Genomic DNA, 19,363 nt, shown 5'->3' with positions numbered 1-19,363 from the left:
ATTATCAATTCAATGTATAACATAATTTCAAAATTTAGACCAGGAGCATTAGACATTGATTTTGGAAAAATTTGTGGTACTTTTTCTATCTCCCTCTTTAAAAGTTTGCAAATTTATTGCTTGGAAATAACCCAAAGTAGCAGGAAACATTGATATTAACAATAACCAGGTTGGAGAAATAACCTAGTAACCCGATATAACTATTTATGTTTATTTATTTTATAAATTTATATTTATAAACTAACCAAACTTAAGCTGTACTTGGTTCGCTTGCTAACCTTGACTAATAAACAGTAATGTTTTCAGTATTTAAATAATAAATTCAGTAATTATTGCAATTATTTATTATTTAAATAATCAAAATATTACTGTTAATTAGTTGAGGTTAGCAAGTGTAAGTTAAGTTTGGTTAGAATATATCTATAATTATAAGCAATAATGCTTATATTATTAATATGTTAATATAGAGAATGTTTAAAATGTTTGGTATAAAACAGCATGTTAGTGTGTTATTGCGTTACAGGGTTATTTCTGCAAACTGGTTATTGTTAACATCAAAATTTCCTGCTATTTTTGGTTGTTTCTAGGTGAAAAACTTGCAAACATTTGGGAGGGGAGAGAAAAAATTACCAAGTACTTTTTCGTTTTATGCCACCCAAAAATTCTTGCCCAAATCAACTCAAAAATAATTATGTTGAATAAAACAATTTTTAGGTGAGAAAACAGGGGAAAAAATTTATTTTCAATTTTTAAAAAATGTTTTTTTTTTGTCAAGAATCTTAATAAAAAAAAATTTAATAAACATTATTGCTTATAATTATAGATATAAATTAACAAAACTTTATGTATGTTGTCCTGCTTTGTTTTACCTCCCTGTTATCGCTAGACTGAATAGATGAAATTTTTCAGTAATTTTTATATATATAAGATATTGATGTCGTTTAATTTTTATCACAATTTATCAAGGGAAAAGGGATACAAATCTCATAACTACCATAACCAAAAATGTTACTCAAACAGTAGATAAATTTTGTCATATAATTAAATGCTTCTTCAATAGCTAAGATAGTTTCTGATTATGTTGGTTGGGTCTTATTCAAATTCCAATAAAGGCGTAGGGGCAGAAAACAGTTTTTGGTTTTTTCTTTTACTTGCGGAAATTCTTGTATTTAGGTTATTCCATTACATTAGTATGTCACTTTGGTTATGTATTATGGCAATTTAATTATGGATGTGTGATAGCCTAATTTTTTGCTTTGTTTCATCATTTATGTTTTGCTTTATCTTCAGACAGGATTCACTGATTTTTTATGAAATTTTATTACTTACATAGCATAGTGTTGTACGTTCCAAGTGTGGATGTGTAGATATTAACAAATCAGATACCATTTAATTTTGGTTACTACAAGTTAAGGGATGGAGAGATACAGTCCCATATCACAAAATTTTACTTAAAGAGTAGAATAACCTTTATGTATAATTCTTTACTTATACTTTAATGTTCAACCTCACTTGGACAAAACTTCAAATAATTTTCCTGGTGAAGTTGAGTAAGTTATGCAACTCCTTGCCAGCTTTAAATTATTTTGTAATTATCATTTGACATGGTAATATTTTTTCTGTAAAAGAAATTGCTTTTAATTCTATTTTATAAAAGTTAGCGGGAAGACCTTTTAAATGAATCTGTAATCTAATAAAAATTGTAGTTAGTTTCTGTGCTCAGATTGCTTTAGATTTGATAGAGATGTATATTATCATTTTTTTGAGAGACTGACTATAGAGACTTTTTAAGAGAGTGACTATTGTTTTTAGCAAAAATAACCAGGTAATTTTACATATTCCTCACATCTATCAATAAATTGCAGCCCGGTTTACTTTGCACTGCAAAAGTTGAACCTTTATTAATGTTTTAATAAATGCCTTGTATATAAAAATAGTTAGTTCAAACCAAAAGAGACACATGTATTTTTAAAATATGTTAAAAAAAGTAACACGTTAGAATTTTAAAATCTATTGAATTTATTATGTAATTAATACAATTCAAAGTATAAAAAATAAGTTAAAAACTTTTTCTTTCATCTGTTGTTTGGCTGGGTTGTTTCTATTCTTAAAACCTTTCTGTTGTGTGCTAATTTTTTAACCTTATTATATTTACTGCATTCTACATTTTCTGATATCTCTTTCAAATATTGCACTTTTATCTTACTCCACAATTTTAATCTCAATTTATCTTTTATTTATTGAACATTCTTTCTTTCCTTTCCTATTAATTTTATGTCCTCTTCATTTAAAATTTGAAACATTGTGTAACATAATATTTGAAAAGTTTCTATTTTTCTTTATTTTCATTTTAGTTTCATGTTTCACTCTATACAGTGCTACGATTCATACAAATATTTTAGAGAATTTCTTTCTGATTCATAGATCTCAATTTGATACGAACAGATTTAACTACATTTATAAACTCAAGAAAAATTTTTAACCCAATCACCAGCAGGATAAATCACGTTGACATTCTTGTGGAATGTAAAAGACCCATTTATTTTTGATACTCTACCATACACCACCATACAGTTCTCATTTGGCCCCATCTGATATCCACTTGTTTAGTCCACTTAAGGAGGCAGTCATAAAAGTTTAATGGCAATGACAATGTCAAGGAAAAATTGGCTCTGACATCAAAACAAAAATTTCTACATGCAGGCATAAATAAGCTGATTCAGAGGTGTTTAAAAGTGAAAGAAGTCACATTTTAGCTGCAGAGCAATTTTTGTCTTTATTTATTAATAACCCTTGTAAAACAACATGAATAATTGAAAACTAGAAAAATTGAAAATGAAACAAAATCTTTTTTTTCAGATGTATGAGTTATCATTTATACTATCTATTTTTGTAAAATTATCACACTTTCAAAACTTTTTGACTATCGGCAATGTATCATGTACATTATTAATTACATAGTCATAACGTTCAGTTTTTTTAGCATCGTCTGGTGTTCTAACAGTTTATAGTATGATTACTATATACAGTTTATATATGATTACTAGATTTTATTGGATAATAGCCCTACAGTTAAATTAAGTTCAAAAAAATTTCAAATAACCTAAAGGAGTGGAGAATACTGTCAGGCGAATTAAATAACAAAAAAAAACTATTGTAAATACTACTTTTATGGCAGTATAAATACTGTCATAAACAGCTCATTTTAGCAGTGCACGATTGAAAAATGCAGATAGTACATTTTTAAGTGAATTCTGCATTCATAGATTTTCAACAATACGGTGTAATTGTTGCTTATATATTTAATAGTTCTGGAATATTTATTTTGGATAAATAATAATTTTCTTTTTATTTGATTAATAAATAGATTTTTGTTTTTTTACTCATGATTATAATTTGTAGTAATTGATTATACTATTATGTTGTGAATGCAGATCTATCCTTTTTATTAAACTATTAAAATAATTACAAAAAAAATATTTTTTTTGAATCATTCTTTTGTTTTTTGTTATAGGTCCGATACTGGTAATTTACTACATAGGTTAAAGATTGTGGATCATTTTAACAGCATTAACGTGACTTAAATATTTATTTCTGTTAATGTAATACTAACGATTGGAAGGAGAAATACTTATTTTGTAGCTGGTGCTCCTTTTTCCAGTATATTAAACTATTTTTTTACGATTTCATCAGCAACCTTGTTTATATTTATTTTGTTAATATGTGAATATTCAGATAAATATATGCATGGTATTTTAAGAAAAATATCGTGTTCGCTCCGGTAAGTTCCTCTGTAGGTTGTGTTTATTTTTTAATTATGTGTGTTTTTTCTGGTTTTGTATGCATTTTATTCATTTGGTTAAGTTTACTTATGTCGCGTTAATACACTTTCGTAAAAATTATTAGAAACTGGATTTTAATTTTTTTATTGATTATTATATTGTATAATTAGCTGTACAAAAGGTATGTAAAACATGAGTATATCTTGAAAAGAATTGGAAAAAAAAACATTTTTCATGCATGTTTTTTAAAAAATTCCAATTCCGGTTCATATAATTTACTTCTTGCATTGAATAATTTTTAGGGGGATTTTCTATTCAGATTTTTTTGTAATATCATATATGCTATTTTTAACTGTTTGTAGAACTCTATTCATTAATAAATGTTTATGTTACTCTATTGCCTTGGTTTAGTTGTTCGGTTCGCTTTAGTAGAGTGAGTTGTGTAGTTATTTGGTTTTTGCATATGTATTGAGCATGTTCTGTGTGTGCTTAGTTGACGCATTGTTAAAAAGAATGTTCTTAGGATACAAATATACGATCACCCCTTCAAAAGTACAGCCTGATTCTAATGCAGATCCTAAAATTCAAGAAAATATTTGTGATAAGTATTCACTATCATCAGCATATTTTCTAACAGGTAATAATAATTTTGTTATGATGATTATTAGATAATATAACTATTGTTTCAATAATATCATGAAGATAATATTTCTGATGAATAAACTTCTTTTTTTTTGTTTTCAGGTACATATGTTACATGCATAGAAATGTTTGCTTAATATTAAATTCATTCTATTTCAAAGAGCTGTTCGGTGTGACAAATACATGATGTTCAGTATTAATTCCATAACGGTAGTAAACATTTTTCTCAGTAACTTTGTGCTATATTTTTTGTTGGTTTATAATTATAAGATTTTATTTGGAAAGCATCCATGTATAGTTAATTAATATTATAATTGATTATTGTTTGAGATTTTAAGAATATGTTTATTTGTGTTTCAGATGCACGAGTTATCATATAAGTACTGTACTTATTTTAAAATTATGCCACTTTCAAGCTGATTAATGTATCCTCTTCAGTATAATTTAAATAGCGGTAATGTACAGTTTTGTTAGCATCGTCATATTAACTAACAGGTTTTACTTATTATACGATTATTAGATTTTATTGGATTTTAGGCACATAGATAATAATAAAATCATAAATTTTTGTTTAAGACTATTAAATTACTTTTAAAATTATTATTTTTTTTTTTTGTTTCAGATGTAATTGTTATCATTTAACACCCTACTCATTTTAAAAATGGATGCTTTCAAGACTGCTTGGCAGTGAGTAAAATACGAGGGACGATCAGAGAGTAAGTTACACCCGGTCTATGAAACAAACATATATTTATAAGACAAACCTACATGTTTTTATATATTTTTTGACTGCCTGTTTTTTTGTGTCTCCATTTATGTGTTTCTCTTTCAGTTTAAATAGTGTAATGTAGCACCCAGCTCTCATCCTCTATGCGGACTTCTTTGAAAACATGTGGACCAATCGTTGAATAATATTGATGAAAATAAAAGAACTGATGCAAGAGTTGACGTTTGTGGTTGTCGGTCAACAGATGTGGTACAATTTATGCACACATGTTGGGGTAACCAAGCTGATCGTGAATGAAATCGCATACTTTCACAAACGTTATCTTCACTTGCAATTTCTCCAATTTTACTGCGCCGGTTACTCATTATCATTTCATTCACGGTTTCCGATAAACCCATCGTGTTTTCAGTTAAGTGATCCCAAAAAAAGTGAGCTTTGGGATGAAAGTTGACACCGTGTAAGTCGTGGGGTTTCATCCTATGGCTATTTTGTTCTCTCCACCCACACGCATCAGTGGGGAATCAGGGCTTACTGATGGTGACAATGGTGACCCTTGACATATGATGAACCTGTCAGGAGTGCGGGAAGGACATGTGCTAAGCGAGTCTGGATCTGATAGGCTGTCCCCGGAAAGGTTAACCCTTCAACAGATTAACACGCCGGCAATGTGGAAAAGGAGGTCGGCATGTTTTCAATATAGCGGGGGGGATCTGGACGGATAAGCTCCTTAGATAGGAGCAAGAAAGGGTGGGCAAAGACTTTATTCATAGCACTTCAAGGTGATAGTGTTATCCTAAAACAAGAAGAAGTACTCTACTTATTTTATAATTATGCTACTTTCAAGATTTCTGAATTGATTAATATATCATGTTCAGTATAATTTACTTAGTGGTAATGTACAGTTTTGTTAGCATCGTCATATTTTCTAACAGTTTTTACTTATTATATGATTATTAGAATTTATGGATAATAAGCCCATAAATTAATAATAAAATTATAAATTTTTGTTTAAGACTATTAAAATACTTTTAAAATTATTTTTTTTTTTTTGTTTCAGATGTTAGTGTTATCATTAAAACTCTCTACTTATTTTAAAAATTGATGCTTTCAAGACTGCTTGACAATCAGTAAAATACGAGGGATGATCAGAAAGTAAGTTAAACCCGTTCTATGAAACAAACATATATTCATAAGACAATTCCGTTTTGCTGAACAAAAACCTATATATTTTTTGACAAAATCACCAACATTTTTCATACATTGTGACAAGTTTTTAATTTCAATCTCATCAAAATTTAATATAAATTTCTTCAACCATTTAAGGATTGCTAAACCCTGCCCTTGGTTTAGCTTGAGAGGACAAAACAGTTGGTGGTCGACGGTGCAAAGTCAGGGCTGTAAGGCGGATGAGACCACACTTCCCACTACAATTTTTGCCGTAATTTTGTTGTCATATGTGGTGAATTACGAGCAGCATTGTTGTGAAGAAAAATAAGCTCATCCCTTAATCTTCCGTGATTTTGAATTTTAATGAATTTGCAAAATTTTTTTAAATCCTCTGCAAGATTTGGCATTGACTGTTGTTACTCAGGACATAAATTAAACTACAAACAACTCGCTCAGAATCTAAAATGTCTGTCAGCATAAAATCTTTGAACATGTGGGGATGTTTTCAAATTTTATGGCTGCCTGTATTTTTCTGTCTCCATTTATGTGTTGCTCATTCAGTTTAAATAGTGTAATGAAGCACCCAGCCATCATCCCCTATGTTGATTTCTTTCAATACCTATGGACCAGTCGTGGAATAATGTTGAAGAAAAAAAAGAGCTGACGCAAATCGTTGATGTTTGTGGTTGTTGGTCAACAGATGTGGCACCATTTGTGCACACATTTTGGGGAAACCAAACTGATCGTGAATGATATCGCATACACAATACTTTCGCTGATGTTATGTTCACTTGCAATTTCTCCAATTTTAGTGCGCCGGTTACTCATGATCATTTCATTCATGGTTTCCGATTTACCCATCGTGTTGTCAGTTTAGTGACGCCCAAACAGTTAAATTGGGATGAAACTTAGCACCATGTAAGTCGATTATAAAATAATTATTGTTTTTATTTTTATGTTATTAGCCAGTAATTGTCACTAAAGTTGTCAATGAAAGACTAAATGTAAAAGATGTAGGAAAGTCAGGGTTCTGTAATCGCACAAGTATTTGGTAAGGGTGGTCCTAGCACATCCCTGAATGGTCTATATTTTGGAAAACAGGAAAATATTAACATAAAAAATGTTTGCTACTATTTTGAATAGTAACTCGATGCTTCTATAGTGTGTCTATGCAAACCATAGAAATTGAATAGTTTTTTCTCTGATCAGACCTGGGCTCCATTAATTGTATTTGAGCAGTTGTGTTGTTTAGAATTAAACTGTACCCCTTAGAGAACTTACATGTTTATAGTTGTTATTGGTAATCGTAGTAGTAAACATCCCATCTATCAATGGACTGCGAGAGCTGCACGGTGTTGCAACCTCGCCCAAGTCTTGAAATTCTTCCGAAACAAAGGGTCAATTGTTGTAAAATGAAGATAAGTGTAAATTTAACCAAGATATGGGACATGCAGTTGTACAACCTCATGCGGGGTCGATTTTAGGATAGCGATAGTAGTAAGCACAATGAATAAGATCTTTGTCAATGTGATTTGTATTGGTGAAAATTAACCTGGCAATATGCTTGCAAAGCGTGTGGCAATTGTTGTAAGGCAAACTGATAATTTTTTACCTGTTTTTATTTCCTCCATTAAATGTAATAGAAATTATTAATAATTAATAATAAATAATAATAGTAAATTAATAAAAATTATCAGCTTGCATTACGGTGTGCAAGTGTACTTCTGGGTTAATTGTCTGCAATAACTTGATTGTTTGTCAATGGAGTTTTATGAATGAGGTGTCATTTTGTTCAAAATGAAATGCTTAATAATTTTATAATAAGAAAAAATTTGATTTATAAATAATTACAAAGATATTGAAGATTAAAAAGTAAGATGGCTGCCATTTTGAAATTTTTGAAGGTGACGTCAAATTTTTTTTTATTTTTTAGAGTAAAGAGTCTTAGATTTGCCAAATTTAATTGAAGTAGGTTTATCCATTCCTGAGAAATAATTTCTTTGTTGAAAATCAAAAAAATGGTTACCCGATTGGATAGGCAATTTATATGACCTATCAGAAATACTGTTGAAACTTTCATTGGTAGTAAGAATAATGGAATGTGATCCTAATGCTACAGTTGATATGGTTGCTAACTTGATAATTGCTTCAGAATTGCATTTATATAACAGGTGAATTAACATTTGTGTTGTTAATGAAATTGGTTTTTAATTTTAAACTAAACTAGAGGTAAACTTATTGAAATGAATAAACAATATGCGTATATTACCAGTATAGCCTGTCTATTACCCTGGTACCTATGTTTTATGGCATAACCCACTATCCTATCATATGGTTTTTTCAGGCAGTATTATAGAAATACCCAAGAAAACTAATTTATTATTTTCCAGTAAGTTTCATCTTCAGGAGATTTTAAATCTATTCCAGTAGATCCAGTTGTCACTTCAAAAGTATTATATCATCAGAATAATGTGTTTTGTAGATCAACATAACTATTGTATGCACATATTTTTAATTAAATACTGTAAAAATTAGATCATTGGGACTGCCTTTATAATTTTGTTTTAAGAAGTTGCACATTATAAAATCAGCACTGCCTATGGAATCTTTTGCAATCAATCCAATGACAAAGAAACACTATTAAGGTACTAGTAAACATCCGTATGATAATTAAATGGTATCCTGAATCAGATATCAAAATAACCCAAATAACAATGACCTTTAAAACTCTTGATTGGTACTTTCATTTTCTGTATTCTGAGGTAATAATGATTAATAAATTCCAAAATAATCTACTTTATATCTATGGATCATATTGAATTATAAGTGTATTTCATATATTTGTAAAAATGAACAGTCCTGAATTTATCACCCCAAATCTATAAACAGGAATGGTTTATTTTAAAAAGTAGTAGCGGTAGTGTTGAGTACTGCTTACCTTTTTTAGCTTTATTCTTTTATCACTTGTTGATGTGTTTGGAACCACTCTATTAACAAAACTTACTGTAGTAGTACTGTTAAATTTCTGTTAATCTTTATATAGCATTTAGTCAACTTATATAGCATTTAGTCCTTATATTCGACATCATGCCTTATCTGGCCTTCTTTTTATTTATTTGTAATTAATGGTTATACTTATCTTTTAATTTTATTTATCTATTTCCTGTTTCCAATAAATTGAGGTTCTTGAAAAGGACATCCACTTGTTTGTTGATCTGCTTGTTTATGATCGTTTTATTGTTGTTATTTAATTTAATTTGTAAAATGTTCATTCTTCTTTCTTTAATAAGTTGACAATTAATTTCATTGATTCTTCCATTTTCATTGGAGTATGTCCTTTTATTAAATTCGTTGTATAATTAGAATCTTGTTTTTGATTTTTAAAAGATCTTAAGTGTTTGTTAAAATATAATTTTCATTTTCTTCATGTTTGTCCAATATATGTTGCATTGAACAAGTGATAAAAGAATGAAGATAAGAAAGGTAAGCAGTACACAACATAGAAACTATTGTGAGGTTAGCAAAAAAGATAATAGTAATTATTATCTTAATAACAATTATAGTAGCAATAGGTTTACTTGAAAATAGTATTTGTTATTTTTTGAAAGTAAAATTAAAATATGACGTGTGTGATTTTTTTTTGTACTCAGAATGTATTCTTTTCCAGGTAGAAGCCATGAAACATAATGCCTGGAATCTCCAAAACGTTACAAGCAAGTAGCCACATTGAATCACAATGTATGGACTATTGTGGAGAGCCCACACTAAGGAATAACCATTAAAAAAGATTAACAGCTCTTCTGTTGTTAGGATCAATAAAATTAACAATTGGTATGACCTTAACAAAATAATTTAAAAGCTAAACTATAACTAATAATTTATATGTTAATTAATAATAAACTACAACTAATACTTAAGTTATAATGAACTACAATTATACTTTCCATTCAGTTTTTCCTTAGATGTTTATTAGTTAGTATAATTTTTGACAGTATTTTTAAAAAAAGTAGAAAAGCCAGAAATAAAAATTGACCCTTAAATAGATATCAGAGTCAAAGATAGAGTTATGGATAATAAATATTCTCGTAAGTAATTTTAGGTACACCTGTTTGGAGGTAAGTTATCAAACTGATAAATGAGTACTAAGAATGTAGTAAATTTGTTGGATCTTTTCCTTTACGTGTCGAGGAGTTTTTTTTCAGAAATTATGTAATTTTTATGATCTTAAACTACGATGCTATTAACAAACAAACAAAAAATGGATAATTGTCCTTACTTGTCATTATGGAGGTTAATCTTTCAGGATTTGTTAAAAAAAATCATTATCTTGGTACTGCTGGTTTCACATAAATTCAACAAGATATGACTCAAACAGTTTACTACTGGTGCTGCAGTTAATTTTATTCTGTTGTTTGGCAGACCTCTACATACTTACATACAGGAGTGTGCACTCCTGTTTGTGGGTTAACAAAAATTGTGCTGAGCAATTGACCATTTGATGTTAATATCCATTAAGTTTTGAATGTCACGATTCACACATAACCTTTGTGTTATGATTAATCTCCAGCTCCTCCTGACAAAACTTTACAGGTTAGCTTCTTTGCCTACCAGTAAGAAGAGTTTTTGAGATAACTGTTTGTATTTGTACAATCATCACAGGAACACATCCTTTGATCGTGTGCAGCCATACACAAAATTGTCCCAAGACCATGTTGATAAATGCAAGGTTTGTGTATATACCATGTTTCTGTAAAATCATGCCACCATTGTTTTCATTTGCAATTTGTTCCATGAGACAAATAACACTCATGACAACTATGGAAATAAACATGTGACTGACAATATGTACTTATAAAATTGTTTATAGCCGACATCGATAACTGCATGTTCGAACACACAAAACATCATATGTCATCAAAACATAATGCATGATAAAGAATGTTTATAATATACAATTGGTATATGACTTGTCATGTCTTGTATGTTTTTTTAAAGATTAGTATATTTTATGTTCAAAATAAAACTACAAATAAATCAAAAGAATATAATGAAAAATAATTTCTTTACCTTAACTGAAAAGATCGAACCTTAGGCTAGGATTTAAGCTAGAAGATAGTTACAGAATAAAAAGAAACTAAGAGTAGAATCCAACTTACACAAACTTACAAACTACGAATTCCCCCCCTAAAAAAAATACAGAAACACAAACTCAAATGAATTCGTATTTATTTTTTACTTATTATTATGTTTTACTTAGTACATTAGTATTTTATTAAACAACATTGTTTAATAAAATAAGCAGTAATCAGATTTTCTACTGCTTCACTATTATTCATTTCTTTTCATTAGACTTTATAAAATAGTATCTCGCATGAAAAAGTTTTAATTGAAATGGTTTGTAACAGTAAGTTAGTATTTCTTTAGATCAAACATCTGCTGAATCTTACAGAAAGATAATTCAAATAGTCTGATTACTGTATTTCAGGTAGATATGCTGTACATTAAAATCATGCTACGTACATTCAAGTATTTATTAATAAAAATTTGGGTAGAAAAACTAGAATATTCATATTGTTTCATCATGGTACTATAAACCGTCCTCCTAAAACAGAAATTATCCATGTTTTTTTGTCTTTGTTATGTATCTTTAAGCATTTTTTAGTGACGTTATTTTAAAACAAGAAATCAGCATAACTATTTTCAGTTTTATTTCATGTTCATTTCTTGAAATTTCGTTGTTGATGTTGTAGATAGAGGTTGTAGATGTTGAACCGTACTTTATTGAAAATCCAGCAATAAACCACGTTAAGCATCTAATTAAAAGAGCTATAATTGTTAGTGCAGCACAGTGTAACCAGAATAACCTAAAAAAGGAAAAGGTTTGAAAATTATTCCATCTTTTTTTGTTTATTATTACTATTAATTTCTCCATCAGGAATTCATCATATTTTGATAGTGAATAATAAAAATCTAACTGGCAAGTTTGACTATGTGTAGTTCAGTAGTTTTACATGTATCAAGTTTCAGTATCATATGTATGGAATGAATGATCGATAGAATTTTAAATTCATTCATAGGCTTAGTTGTAGATTTTTGTATAATAAAACTGATGGATAACCTAGAATGGATATGCACACTTTGTGTTAGCATCCGTTACTCATTATTTCATTTAAAAAGAAGAGTATTCTGCAATCTTCTCTTTGTATTTTGTTATGAATTATATAATCTGAGGTAAATATTTTCACATAACAAAGTACACATATCAATAGTATTGTCAATGCTATAATTGTCAAAAAAATCATGATCGCACTAGTGGAAAAGCAAAGAATATAGCTGCACAAATAAATGATTATTATGTTTTATTTATAATAATTTCTTACTAAAGTTTCTCTAGTCCATCTCAAGAATACATTTTAATGTATATAAAACTGTAGTGACTTCAGATTTGAAATTAAAATTTCAAAAGTAAAATTGTTATATTCTGCAACAATTTCTGTTTCTGTAAGTAATGAGCTACTGAATACCTTTTAACATATTCTTTAGCTGGAAAGCCAAAGATTGAGGCAAAGTTTTGAATATTGCAAATTCAAAAAATAAATATATTATATGTATGTATATACTGCAAAATAACCTTTGAACACTTTTCATTCCTTCAGGAATTGTTGACAAATAATCTTTTAACAGATATTGTCTAATTCCATACTTATAAAAATTAATATTTTCTTCCCATTTAAGGTCTTCTAAATTATTGTAAATGGGAAAATTTCTGTCTCTCATCTAATGAGACTTTTGAAATGAGTTTTACAGATGATTGTTAGAAATTAATATTTTCAAACTTAAAGAAGCCAGTGGTAATGCATTGTAATCTTCCTACTAGCCTATGTAAAACTGGCTCGCATATTAAGACTGCTGAGAATAATTAATTTTATGATAAAGGAAATAAGAAATTTTAGAAGGTAAATAAAGGTTAAAAAAATTACAAGTATTAATGAAGAATAAAGAACTAGATCAAACTGTCAAGTGTTGATAAAAAATATATACATAAAATATTGCAAAATTAAAAAAAATTATCTTTTGTATGAATTGCAAAACTAGCCTCTGAAACCTTTTTATTCCTTCTGGAATTGTTGACAAATCATCTTTTATTAGATATTGTCTAATTCCACGTATATAAATATTAATATATTTTTCCCATTTAGGATCTTTTGAATTAAATGGAAAAATTTATTTGTCTGTCTCATCTAATGAGTGCCATAAATCCTGTGTATTTTTATCAGAAAATTCCCATTGCCTTAAAGAGAAATATGAGATTACATCCATAAATTTGTCAATTTTTTCTGAAATTTTTTATAACCTGAAATCAAATAGATAAAAACAAGTTAATCAATTAATTTAGGTATCGGGTTTTTAAATCATATTGTAGCAGAACCAGTATAATAGACCTGGCAATTTCCTGCCGATTAAAAAGAAAGTAGTAGAAAATATAATAATGTGAGGAATCCAGAAAGGGGCTAAAAGAAATCTTTTAGTAAAGCTGACAGGTCCATTTAACAATCGTCCTTTGTAATACTGCCTGCTGACACACCTAAATAGATGTTGTTCTGTGAGAAGAGCTACTGGACCAGGGTAGGAATTTCATGGGAAAATGTGAGGGCGGACAGTCATTCCCATGCTTTAAGTTGGGTCCTGTCCTGCAGGTAAAGAGGATAGGAATATAAATACACCGTGTAAGACCAGTTGACAATCGGTCTGCGAGATAGTAATACGGTAGAGTTCGGTGACAAACAAATTAATTATAAATAATTCCAGTGTGGACAGTACATGAAAACCAGAAATGGTTCAGTGAGTTACTATTAGACTAAGTGAAAGAGATAATGTACTAAATTTCATTTTTAAATTGTCGGGGTAGTTTTATTTCTGAACAGCAAAGGTATTTGTAGTGAAAGAACTTTCTTTATACTTGTTTCACCTATTGTACTATTGTTAATACAAGACTAATTGTTAAAAGTGTTAAGATTAGTTGTCATGCCAATGTCTTTGTCAGTGGGACTGAATTCTGGCTTTTGATATTTAACTACTTGTAAATAAATCCTAACAATTATTTTAAATTCTGTTTTGTGTGTGATCACTGTTTTTTATTATTATTATTATTTTTGACATTTAGTATTATTATTAATATTGTTGTAATTACTATTATTTATTATTTTTTTATTATTATTATTATTATTATTACTGTTGTCACTATTATTGTTATTGATTTGTCTTATTTTATTTATGTTCTTAAATTAATAACTTGTAATTATAGAATCATTTAAAATTTTTAATCTCTCAATATCTTGATCAAGCCGGGAACACGCAACAGTATGTTCATTAGCCCAACGGGCTGGTCTAATGGTTAAATCATTGTCACAGATAAGTTGTTTAATAGTTGATTTTTGAAGTCGAAGGTTCTGAGGTTCTAATCCTTGTAATAGTTTATCTCTTTTATATTGATTTGAATGCTAGACAGTGAATATGGTATACTTTCGTGGTTGGGGTTCAATTAATCACACGAGTCAGGAAAGGTCAGCCAGATTCTGTACAAGACTTCACCTTATTTACATGATGTCGTACATATCACCCTTATTTTAATGGGCCATGAGGGGGGTTGTTTGTTGAAATCCAATAAATTAGAAGTAAAGACCCTGTTTTTTATGTGGAATATACAATAACTTTGTTAAATGGGTAATAAACATAGAAAACTTTTAAACAAAACTTGTAGAGAATTTAATTCTCTACAATTTGAATTTTATTTAGAAACAGTACACTAGATCAAGTTTACTAGTGCATTATACATTCCAATTTGTAATAAATGTTCAAAAATGAGCCCACCATTTTCAACACATTTTTTGGCATGCTTCTTTCTATACTGTTTTTGTTGCTCTTTTTGTTTGTTTCGCATGTTTCTGTGTTTTATTTGGCCACATATAAATATTATCCTACAATAGACGCGCGGCTGGAGAGTATAGATGTGCCCCCTAAGAGCCGTGCAGCTAATTGGTATGGCCGGCTACAATGTAAGATTTCATTTATTAACTAGGTACCCTACTGAAAAATATTGTAAATATAGCAAAAATATGCATCATCAATAGATTTTAAGGAAAATATGCAATAACCGGTGAGAATGGGCTTAATATGCAAGTGCATATAATCCGGACTCCAATTATCAGCAATAAATAAGGATTATTCTGAGAAATCTCTTAGATTCAGTTTATTGATTACTGATTTCCAACAAATATCTTGTTTTTTTAGGGGTGGGAGATTGATGATTATTTTATAGATTTATTGTGATTAAATCATCAACCTGGTTTGGGTGCTTGTGTGGGGGAATATGAGGCAGAGGTTTTGTAGGACGTGAAAAATTGAGCTACTTGACTGGAATTCAAACATGGGACCTTCCAGATGGAATTTTTTTTTTTTTTTTAAAAGAAAGACACTATCACTCCATCATGAAGGTTGGTAATTAATTACATTTTATTCAATTTGTAACTTATTGAAATTTAATCTTTTCGAAATGTTGTTTCGTATAGTTTTTTTAATAATTAGCTGGATGCATTGTAATTTTTATTTTGAAATCAGTATCCTAGTAACCAAACAACTGATTCTCATTTTATTTAAATAATTTTAATTCATTTAAACATGTTTTCCTTATACTTACGGATAGTTAAAAAATGCATACCATAATTGGTGAAAATTAATATTAGTGAATTAACTATATAAATTTAAAAAATATTCTTGTGTTAATACAGATTAAAATGGAAATAATGTACACTCTGAGGACAAATTGAACTTCTACAAGAATGGTAAAAATTTACAAAATCAGAAATGCAATTAAAAAGAAAAAAGGATGAACAGTAAAAAAATGTCAAAAATAAAAGAGAAATTTTCAGAACTACAATTACAATTAATATCCATAAGGAAAATTTCAGTATTATATCTTATTGAAGAGAAACTGGACAGATTAAAAATAATATCTATTTATCTGTCCAGTTTCTCTTATAGTATATTAATAAGAATACAGAATAATAATATATTGTACTCTTAATTTTACTCAAAAACGTACAACATATAGTAAGTTTTATATTTTTTTCTGTATTTTACAAGATCTTTTCATCCATCCTTTGATATTAATGTAAGTAAAGATAATCATCTCATCTCATTTATTTTTTTATAACTGTATAACTTGGTAGAGTAAACTATTAAAACTGAAAAATTTTTACATCAGTTTATAATGTGCAATCAGATAGTGTACAGCCTATTAAAAGATGAATCACACAGTTCTTTTCAATTTCCAAACCAATTTTGCAATGATAGAATGTAATATTTATAATATCCTTATTTTGATAATTCTGGTTATTAAATGTGATTTTTTTTTCATCAAAAGAAATATTAAGATTTGTTTGAAAAAAATAATTACTATATACATACAAAATAAAAATTTTATATATATAACATGTCAGTAATAGATAATATATGATGCTAGATAATAATGATGGAGAGATCTTTTGAATGGTTGTATTGCTTAACGTTTTGATTAAAAATATAAGATATTTGTTAAACAATATTTTTATTATAAAAGCTACTTATATATATGTATACATTATATATATAAGTATGAAAAACTGAATAAGGTTACCAAATACTAATAAATTACTGTTATAACACTTTTCCCAATTAAAGGAACAAATACACAATACAATGGGAACAAAACAAACCAACAAATACAATGTTTTTTTTTTTTTTTTTTTTATGTAAGCCAATAAGTACTTATCTAAGTACTAAATATTGTATTATTGAATTTATAAACTATGCATGAAAATGAAAAAAAATTATAAAAAAATAATGTAAATATATTGTCTAAATTTTTATTTTAGTGAACTGAATTGAATTAAAATGTTACAGAATATTTTGATTCAAATAAATAACCTTTATACTGATCAGAATATAAAATAAATTGTATAGATCAAAACATACTTGTATTTAAAGACCATATTAATTAATTAAATTTAACACGTGAAATTTTGTATTAAAAGAAGTATTTTTTTTAAAGTAAAAAAAATTAGGATAAATAATTAAAAAAGTTAAAAATCATCCGTGCATTAATATAAGGTCCTTAATAATAAAATCACTCAACTTTAGAAAATTTGGATGTTCAAAAATTCAATGAAAAATTAAAAATGGTCTAAAATAACTGACTTGATAATTTAGTTTGTGGAGTTTTTTTCAGATGTATTTCCAATCTAAATATTCTGTTTGCAAAAAAATCAGTAAAATAATATATTTCAGTAATTTGGCTAATAAAAACTTGCAAAACTAAAACTATAATTTATAATTATTAAGATTTATTATTGCATATTTGTAATTCAAACAAAAGCATTAATTTTGTTAATACAATTTACAGTGTTGTAGAATAACACTATATTATCTAAACTGTTGCATACAATATTATGTTATTACATTTGCATGTAGTTTTGTTTTATACACAGGATACACAATAGCTTATACACACACACACACACACACACACACACACTTTTTTTTACTAAATTGCATCTTTGTAAATAGTAATATATATGAAACTTACATCTGGATATTAATTTTATGTTGCAGATGCAAAACAGAAAAAAAGAAGAAAATGGAATGAGTGAATAGAAAACATAGAATACAAATACAAGAAACATAACATACATCTGGATTATACAGAAACATAGAATACAAGAGATGCTTATGACAGTGAATAGTGGGGTTAGATATTTTCAAGAGGTTGTTATAATCAATAAAAGATCTTTGTTAGTAGAGAGTATAGGGTATAGGGTATGAGGTATAGGATTAGTAGAGAGTATAGGGTATAGGATTAGTAGAGGGTAATATGGTATAAGGTATAGAATTAGTAGAGGGTAATAGGTATGGGGTATAGGGTATAGGATTAGTAGATGCAATTGTTTACGTCAAAATTATAGTTAAGCGATTTCATAACCAATAAAGTTAATGGTTATGTAATTGCTACCTATGCTACCTAGCTTAACCACACGTTAAGGCTATCCATCCAGTCTGACTGGAAAAAAACAGCCTAATGGACGGTTCCTATGACCTTAGGAACAGTAGTACAGCTGCCAGCCCTGTCTGGAGGGAAAAAAAAACAGCCGGTTGCACTGTTCCTATAAGTGTGTTTGTAACCTCGGGAGGTTGTACAACCGACTTGGGTGATTAGGGGTAACAGGTTAGGCAAAAATTAAATCGGGTGTAAAATGTAATTATGGTTAGGGTTTCCCTTGTTGTTGATTGTGAATCTCCTGATATGTACGTGGAGACCTTTGAGTCTTTGTGAGTGGCATAGGTTAAAGTAGGGTAGGAAAATTTTGGCTTACTGTTCACAAAATAGCGCGTCTTTTTCAGAATAGGTATTTTACATTTTAAGGTGAAACACAGATGAAGAAACTATTTTTAATGACAAAAAATTTTGTAATTTTTAATTACATTATTTTTTCATGACAAAATATAATGTAAGCGCTTTCTTGTCTTAGTTTACAGATTTTATTTCTAAGATATTTAACACATTATCTAAAAATGTTATTCTCTTTATACAGGTATCTAGTTTTTATGTTCATAAATACAAATAAGAAATTTAATTTTAAATGAAAACAATTATTCTGTTGAAATATTTATCATAGTACTGATATGATAAAATTATTCTATTTATCTGTCCAGATATTTTCTCAGTTTTCAATAAGATATGAGTTAATAAATGGCATATTTGATTTTTTGTTTCTTTTGATACTGATAAATGCGGTGGAATTGCGTTGTTCCCTGGATCATTTATCAATAAATTCCTTAATGGAAAAAATTGTTATCTTCAGTCCACAGACAGACTTAGAATTTTTAAAATTTCTTTCAACTGTTTGTCTTCTGCCTGTAAATTTGAAAATATGTGAAAACCAGTGAATGATCTGAAGATGTGGATGTTTCTACCGATAGTACATTATCACTATATAGGTAAGACAAATTC

General features: G+C 28.4%; 1 long non-coding RNA gene across 1 annotated transcript; it reads left to right on the top strand.

The window, feature by feature from the left end:
- Window positions 1-4,522: 4,522 nt before the first annotated feature.
- Window positions 4,523-12,191, top strand: LOC142331659 (uncharacterized). The gene is made up of 6 exons (XR_012758065.1): window positions 4,523-4,634; window positions 4,785-4,878; window positions 5,047-5,140; window positions 6,209-6,303; window positions 9,986-10,149; window positions 12,069-12,191. It is a non-coding gene; the product is annotated as an uncharacterized LOC142331659 (long non-coding RNA).
- The last annotated feature ends 7,172 nt before the right edge of the window (window positions 12,192-19,363 follow it).

This window comes from Lycorma delicatula, chromosome 10 (genome assembly GCF_047948215.1).
Source record: "Lycorma delicatula isolate Av1 chromosome 10, ASM4794821v1, whole genome shotgun sequence".
NCBI lineage: Eukaryota > Metazoa > Arthropoda > Insecta > Hemiptera > Fulgoridae > Lycorma > Lycorma delicatula.
Note: the sequence above shows the minus strand (reverse complement) of the source record. Positions and strands in the feature narration are given on the sequence as shown.